Source organism: Amblyomma mixtum, chromosome 5, assembly GCF_055824585.1.
Source record: "Amblyomma mixtum isolate Tamu chromosome 5, ASM5582458v1, whole genome shotgun sequence".
NCBI classification, from domain to species: Eukaryota; Metazoa; Arthropoda; class Arachnida; order Ixodida; family Ixodidae; genus Amblyomma; species Amblyomma mixtum.
The window spans coordinates 200,859,171-200,867,738 of record NC_143016.1 but is presented as its reverse complement, the minus strand read 5'-3'; positions in this window follow the sequence as shown (position 1 = coordinate 200,867,738).

The following is an 8,568-nucleotide window of genomic DNA, read 5'->3' as shown; positions in this document are numbered from 1 at the left end:
CCACAGCGCCGGAATTTTTTCAGAGGAAAATGCTCCGCATCCTAGAAAGGCTACCAGGGCAGGCTTGCCACCAAGATGACATAGTCGTGTACGGCAAAGACAGGGGGGACCACGATGCCAAGCTCGCAGCAGTGCTCCGACGCCTCAATGAGGCTGGAATGACACTGAATCCGGACAAGTGGGAACTCCGGAAATCAAGAGTGATGTTTCATGGGCACATTCTCGACAGTGATGGCATCATTGCTGACCCAGAAAAGACAGAAGCCATTAGAAGGATGCCACCGCCAGAGAACACGGCCGAACTAAGGTCGTTCCTGAGCATGGTTAATGGGCATGGTTGTTACTGCTGCGCTCCAATTTTCCAGTATGGTTAATCAACCGGCAAAATTTCTCCCGAAGCTGACTGAGAAGACCCAGCCACTGCGAGAACTGCTACACAGTGAAGCGAGTTGGTGTTGGTCCCAGGTTCAACAGAGCATTCGAAGCAATCTAGGGAGACTTGATGTCAACTCCGGTATTATGATACTATGGTCCACAGAAGCTTTTGACCATATCAGCGGACGCATCGTCTTATGACATGGGAGCCGTACTCCTCCAGACAGACAGTGAAGGCAGGCGGCAGCCTGTAGCCTATGCCTCACGAGCGATGACATCGACAGAGCAAAGGTATGCTCAAGTGGAAAAAGAAGCACTTGCGACAACATGGGCGTGTGAACGCTTCAGAATGTGCGTTCTGGGACTGCGCTTTCACATCGAAACCGACCACAAGCCATTAGTGTCTCTGTTCACAACGAAGCGTATTGATGAAATGACTCCAAGACTTCAACGTTTCCGCATGCGTGTGCTCGGGTACGATTTCACCATCACACACACACACCGGGGAATGACATGCACACAGCAGACGTGCTATCACGCAAGCCACTACACTGTTCAAGTGGAGACCTTGCATCAGCTGTTCAAGACTACGAGCTCCTGACAGTCTAACTACTGCCAGCCTCAGCTGAGATGTTGGAGAGAACCAGAGTTGAGCTCACAAAGGATGCTGCAATCTCATTGGTTATTCACTACTGTAAAACCAAATGGCCTAAAACAGAAGGATTGACTCCGGAAGTACGGAAATATGCAAGTGTGGCTGACGATTTGTCTGTTGTGCATGGACTGCTGCTTAGGGGGACAAGGCTCGTCTTTTCACCAAGTCTACGCCAAGAAGTTCTGGAACGACTGCATACTGGACATCAGGGCATAGTTAGATGCCGATCCAGAGCACGTGAGGCTGCATGGTGGCCAGGGATCAGTCATGACATTGAGGTATTCGTGAGCAGATGCCCAACCTGTACCAAGCACCGCCGAGTACCAACCGAGCATCTCCTTCAGACTGACCTCCCAGAGCGCCCATCCATGGCAAACAGTTGGCACCGACTTGTTCCACCTGGATGGTAGGAACTACATCATCGCAGTCGACTACTACTCAAAGTTCTTCGAAGCGGAAGAGCTACATGGAACGCAAAGCAAGCGGGTTGCTAATTTCTTCAGCCAACAATTTGCTCGCTATGGCATCCCAGATGTGTTGCGGTCAGATAACGGCCCACAGTTCACTTCGCTAGAGTTTGCACAATTTCTGAGCAAGTGGGGTGTCAAACACATAACTTCCAGCCCTCACTATGCTCAAAGTAATGGGGAAGCCGAAAGAGCTGTACAGACTGCAAAAAACATACTTCGTAAGTCAGAAAGTATCGCTGAAGGCCTTCTTGCTCATAGAGCAACACCAGGACAGGAGGGATACTCACCATCTGAACTCCTCATGGACCGCAAACTGAAAACAACTGTTCCTACACTGCCCCAAGCACTTTTACCAGAGTGGCAGTACAGTGAGTGTTGTTATCATCGGGGCTATGTCGAGATTCCACCCCTAGCTGTACGGACGACTGTTAAAGGGGGTCAGCGATCGCCACGCACTGTGCTGGCTTGCCAGTTTGAAGGACCCCTCCGGCCACCTCGCTCGATGGAGCCTGCGGCTCCAGCAGTTTGACGTAGCCGTCGTTTACAAGACCGGACGCGAGCACTCTGACTCCGACTGCCTGTCACGAGCCCCTGTAGATGCAGTACCACCGCCGGACGACGATGAGGACGCCTTCCTGGGACCCATCAGCCCCAGCTCTTTTGAACAACAGCAACGCGCGGACCCCGACATAAAATGCATCATCGAATACTTGGAAGGCAAGGTTTCTCCACCGCTGCCTCGTTCAAGCGAAGATTGTCTTCGTTCTGTTTACAAAACGATGTCCTCGAAGAACTTTGCAGCAAACAAGACAGCCTACCTCCTTGTTGTACCTGTTAGTCTGCGCGGAGAAGTTCAGGCCTCAAACGACGAGCCGACAGCTGGACATCTCGGGTTTTCTCGCACCCTTCGCCGCATTCAAGACAAGCATTACTGGCCCCGACTGTCTTCTGATGTCGCACATTATGTGAAAACCTGCCGAGATTGTTAGTGACGTAAGACCCCTCCAACTCGACCAGCAGGATTTCTGAACACCATTGAACCCCCCTCAAGGCCCTTTCAGCAGATCTCCATGGACTTGCTTGGCCCTTTCCCGAAATGAACATCTGTAAATAAGTGGATCATCATAGCGACCGACTACCTGACGCGATACGCCGAGGCTAGAGCCCTACCGAACGGAACAGCAGCAGAGGTCGCCAAATTTTTCGTGGAGAACATTCTTCTGCGACACGGCGCCCCCGATGTGCTCATCACTGACAGAGGAACAGCATTCAAGGCGGAACTGACGCAAGACATCCTCCATTACAGCCAAACCAGCCACCGGAGAACAACTGCATACCACCCGCAGACCAAAGGACGGACCGACCGCCTCAACAAAACCATCGCCGATATGCTCGCCATGTATGTTGATGCCGAACACAAGAGCTGGGACGTCATCTTGCCTTACGTAGTCTTCGCCTACAACACCGCAGTGCAGGAGACCACCCAGATGACACCATTTAGGCTCTACCGTGGCAAAGAGGCCACGGCCACGCTAGACGCCATGCTGCCGAACGTTACCGATTAAGATAACGTCGACGCCTACTTTCAACGCCTCGCAGAAGAAGCCCGGAGACTTGCCCGATTATGGATCAAAAACCAGCAGCGGACCAACGCCAGACGCTACAACCTACGAAGAGACAACGCGGACACCGATTCGCCGCCGAGGATTGAGTGAAAAATTTTTGCGCCGCTATTTCGGCCCGTACAAGGTTCTTCGTCGGCTAGGTGAATTGGACTATGAAGTCGTTCCTGACCAAATGACTGCATCCCAGCGACGCCGCGTGCGACCAGAAGTAGTCCATGTCGTACGCCTAAAGCCCTATCATGCACGCTAAAAGACGCCGTGTTTCCACATTCGGTGTTTATTTTTGCACAGTCAGTTTATCATTATTTATAGCCGCATTATGTTCTAACGCATCAAGTCTATGCTTCTTTGAGAGGGGAGTAATGCGGCGAATCTTTGTAGCGTTTGTTTGTAGTGTTTGTTCATGCTTCACGGCTGCCGACACGCCGCTTCATCGCTTCGTTTGTGACGCAAGACGCGCCTAGATTTAGCTCGATTGATCGCATCCTGGCGAAGCCGATTCTGCTTTGAGCCAGAATGTTCTAATGTTCGCTATCAGCTTTGAAAAGAGCACGGCGGACTGCGGCGGGGATTGTGTTCGACGACCGCCGAGCACGCTTGTTGCTATGCCGCCGCCGAGTGATTCAGTTCTTTGCGGGCGCAAGTCAGCCAAAATAAAGGGTTTTGCTTCAAAGACATTCTCGCTGTTTAGCTGTTTGCCCGACTGCAGTCACCACTACGTAACAATATCACCGGGATGTATCGTTTTTTTTTCTCTACATTCTGGAGGCACCTTTTGGAAACATTATACCTTAGTTTCTGTAGAGTTCAATAGATTCACTATAGACCTCAATAGGTTTTCTATAGAGTTCAATAGATTTTCTGTAGAGTTCAATAGGTAATATCTATAGGAATAGATTTTCTATAGAGTACATTATATATTCTATAGATTTTCTATAGAGTTCTATAGATTTCTATATGTATTCTATATATTTTCTATAGATTTCTATAGGTATTCTGTAGGTTTCTATGTTTTTATAAATTTTCATAGCGTTCTATTGATTTTCTATAGAGTTCCATAGATATTCTATAGATTTTCTAGAGTTCTATAGATTTCCTATAGAGTTCTATAGATTTCCTATAGAGTTCTATAGATTTTTTATACAGTTCTATAGATTTTTATAGAGTTCCATAGATTTCCTATAGAGTTCTATAGATTTCGTATAGGGTTCTGTAGATTTCTATAAATTGACATACTAGAGAACCTAACCTAACCTTACCTGACCTGACCTGACCTAACCTAACCTCCCCTCATCTAACCTAACCTAGCCTAGCCTAGCCGAACCTAACCTAACCTAACCTAACCTAACCTATGGAATGAAGATGATGATTCAGCACCGCCACCAACGACGACGAAGCGCTAGCGCCGCCCGTGAAAGGCTCGTGCTGGAGAACTGCCGCTTGTGTGCCGGGCTCTCGCCTCGCTGGTTCCTAGACGACTTGCGCCCGGGTCTTCGTTGCCGGCGCTTCAACGTGCCAATAAACCACTCTTCATTTGGTGGAGGTTGCTGCGTTCACCGTTCCCCATCACCGTGGACCTTCGCAGCCGCACCATCCCGATGTCCAAGACCAGTCAACAGCCCGCCCCCCCGCCGCAGCCCGTCATCTGCTCCGGTGCCGTCCGGCAGCGCGACCCCGCTGTTTTCAGCGGCCACAGCGACCAGGATGTAGAAGATTGGCTGGAATCATACGAACGGGTGAGCCGCCATAATAATTGGGATGACAACGTCAAACTGACCAACGTTATATTCTACCTGAGCGACGTAGCGAACCTGTGGTTCCGAAACCACGAGGCCGACATCCCCACCTGGACCGTTTTCAAGAGCACACTTGCGGAGGTTTTCGGCCGTCCCGCCGTCCGGAAACTGCGCGCTGAGCAAAGCCTGCGTGTCCGAGCTCAGCACAAGGACGAGACTTTCACGAGCTACATTGAAGATGTAGTTGACTTATGCAAGCGTGTTGATCCGGCTATGTCCGAAGCTGACAAGATTAAGCACGTCCTGAAAGGCATCGACGACGACGCTTTTCAGATGTTCCTGGCGAAGAGCCCCACCACCGTCGCCTCGGTTTATACACTGTGCCAAAGTTTTGACGAGTTGCGTGAGCAACGTCTTTGCGCTCGTCGCCCTCCCCTGCCTGCCGACTCCATCTCCGGCCTGGGCATCAACCACGACTTGCTAGCCACAATCAAAGACTTCGTGCGGGAAGAGGTCGCCCGGCAGCTATCGCTCATATCTAACCCACACCCGTCACCTCCCGTCCTCAGTCCTGAGATCTGGAATGCCATCACGCAGGAGGTCGCCGATGCACTTCCTAGTCTTCGGCAACCGGCACCTTTGGCTCCCCAGGCCGGTCTACTTCCGATCCAGCCTACCCCAGTTGCCGCCCCGTTAAGCTACGACCCTCCAGTAAGCGTGCCGCCTGCGCCCGCACCCGTGCCTCTCACGTATGCAGAGGCTGTCAGAAGACCACCGCGGCCGCAGGCCTATGCCTATGCTCCTCCTGCGGTGCCTGCGCCTGTTGTTTCCCGACAGCGTTTCGCGCCCGCTGCCTACAATCCTTGGCGCACGGCTGACAACCGACCGATCTGCTACGCCTGCGGTTTTCCAGGCCACGTCGCTCGCCTATGTCGACGTACTCTGCCTGCGCCTCTCCACCCCCTGCCGGACTACCGCGATACAGATCGCACCTTTCGCGCATCTTTCGAACCACCGCATCAGGGGACCTCACCTGACCGTGCGCTTGGTCGCCAGCCCTACGTTTCCCACCGCTCGCCCTCCCCTCGCCGCCGCTCCTTGTCGCCCATGAGGCGTCGCCCCGTCCCCGCCGATTCGGAAAACTAGCAGCCGCAGTTCCTGGGGCACGAACTGCGCTATCATCGCCCTGCTTAAGTCCTCGCCTTTCACCGCCGAATTTTCTTGACGTGTTTGTAGACGGCGTCAAGACACTTGCGCTTGTGGACACTGGGGCCTCCGTTTCTGTCATTAACGAAAACTTCTGCCGTTCGCTTCGAAAAGTTACCACCCCATCTTCTGGACTCTCCCTCCGTACAGCTAGCGCCGAGCCCGTTCATCCGTCTGCCGCTTGCACAGCACGCGTAGTCATCGCCGATGTTTTATATTGCCATGGACCTGGCTCGAGCTACCTGCGCGCTAAGCCGTGACGAGGACGAAGTGGTCGCGTCGCAAGTGACCCTAGCCAGAATACTCGCCCGTGGAGGCACCGTTAAGGCATCGTCGGATATACGCAGTGCGGCTCTGCAATTCTCGGGGGCGGGTTTGGTGGCGGCGAGTTCAGTTGAAAATGTAACGAATCGATTTCGAAGGCCTAAGTTCGCACCATTTTCTCGAAGAAAGTCGAGACCGAGAATGACGTCTCGTGAGCATTCAGGCAGAATGAGGAACGTTGCCACGAACGTGCATCCGCGCACCGTAATTCTGGCCGTACACATTCCCAGCGGCGTAACCACGTGGCCACCAGCCGTACGTATCTGTGACCCTGCCCACGGCATCATAACTTTCTTCAGTACCTTAGCCATCCTACCGCTCATTATCGAGTAGTCCGCATCCGTATCCACTAGTGCGCTAACCTCCTTAGAGTCAATCAGCACGGGTATGTCAAGGGAGACCTTGGTCTTACCAGACCCAGTCGTCGGCGCCGTCTTCGTCGTCGTCGTCGTCGTCATCGGTATCGTGGTCGTCAATTCGGGAAGGGTCAGTCGGCGCGTCGGTGGAAGCTTTTCGGCATGCGGCGTTCGGCGGCCTCGCCTCCAAAGGTCGCCTGTTCTAGTTTTCCCGGTGCGGGCTCGAGGACCCACGCTGTGCACCAGGTCCATAACCGGACTGATGAGGCGACGAATGGCGAGGTGAAGGCGATCGGGACGTTCGGCGCGGAGGAGGTGGTGAACCACGCCGGCGGGTGACGTATTCGTCAAACTCCTGAGGCTGTTCGGCATGCCGCGGACGGGGACTACCTGCAGACAAGCCTCGGAATCCCAGAGGCCGATATGGACACCGCCGGAAGACGTGACCGGCCTCGCCACAATGGTAACACAGGGGACGTCGGTCTGGCGCACGCCAAATATCGGTCTTTCTCGGCGCCTGTCCTCGAGCATGCCAGTAGGGAACCGGCTGCTCGGCGTGTACTGCGACTACCGAAGGGGCATACGGTGGCGCGCAGGGAACCGGCGCAGGACGGCGCAGCACGTCCGCATACGTCGCTGGCGGCCAAGCAACTGGCTGTGGTGGCGGCTCTACTGGAGCGACGGGTGGTCTGAGCGCCTGCTGAACTTCCTCCCGAATGGCGCTAGTCAGAGAGTCCACAGGAAAAATCCCCCGAAGTTTCTGCAGCTCCTCACGGACCACAGAACGCACGATGTCCCGAAGGGAGCTTGTATTGGCCCCCGAAGCAGCATCCAGGGGGTGTAGAGCCGAGATAGGGTTTAGCTGCCGGTCGTAGAAATTGTACCGTTGCTGGAGCGCCCTCTCCATGAGCACAGCCTCGGAGAGGAACTCGGCGACTGTTCTGGGCGGGCTTCGCACAAGACCGCAGAACAATTGCTCTTTCACGCCTCTCATCAGGTGTCTGAGCTTTTTCTCTTCCGTCATGGTCGGGTCCGCTCGGTTACAGAGGCGCGTCACTTCCTCCACGTACATCGCTACGTTCTCATTTGGTAGCTGAATGCGAGCGGTCAATTCACGCTCGGCCCGTTCACGGCGATCGCTGCTGGTGTAAGTCTCCAACAGCTGGCGACGAAAGTCCTGCCACGTCGTTAGACTCGTCTCGCGGTTTTCGTACCAGATACGAGCGGCGTCTTCGAAGCTGAAGTAGACGTTCCGGATCTTAGCACTGTCGTCCCAGCCGTTGAAACGCGCAACGCGCTCGAACTGATCAAGCCAGTCTTGGGCGTCCTCCGAGTATCCGCCGTGAAAGGGCTTCGGGATCCGGGGATTTTGCAGGCTCACAAAAGAAGCAGGTATGAACGGGGCGCTGTCTGACCTTGCTGCCGTGGTCGTAGCCATGGGTGCGCTCTCTTGAGGCCGGAGTCCGAATTCTGGAGACAAGCCGCGGAGCCTGCGGCTGACACGATGGACGGGGGTTCGCACAAGAGGCACCGGGCTTGTGCTTCGGCTCTCCGAGGAAGGATGGAGCATCAGCCGAGAATACCCAAGCGACCTCCACCAGATGTCACAGGCCAGACGGAGAACAGTCGTAGACGTAGAGGGGGACCGCAGAACGGCCGAGGGTTTTGCCACGGACCTGGCTCGAGCTACCTGCGCGCGAAGCCGTGACGAGGACGAAGTGGTCGCGTTCGCGTGACGCGCGCTCGAGCTGGCTCTGTTCTGGGCGATGAAAACCCTCGGCCGTTCTGCGGTCCCCCTCTACGTCTACGACTGTTCTCCGT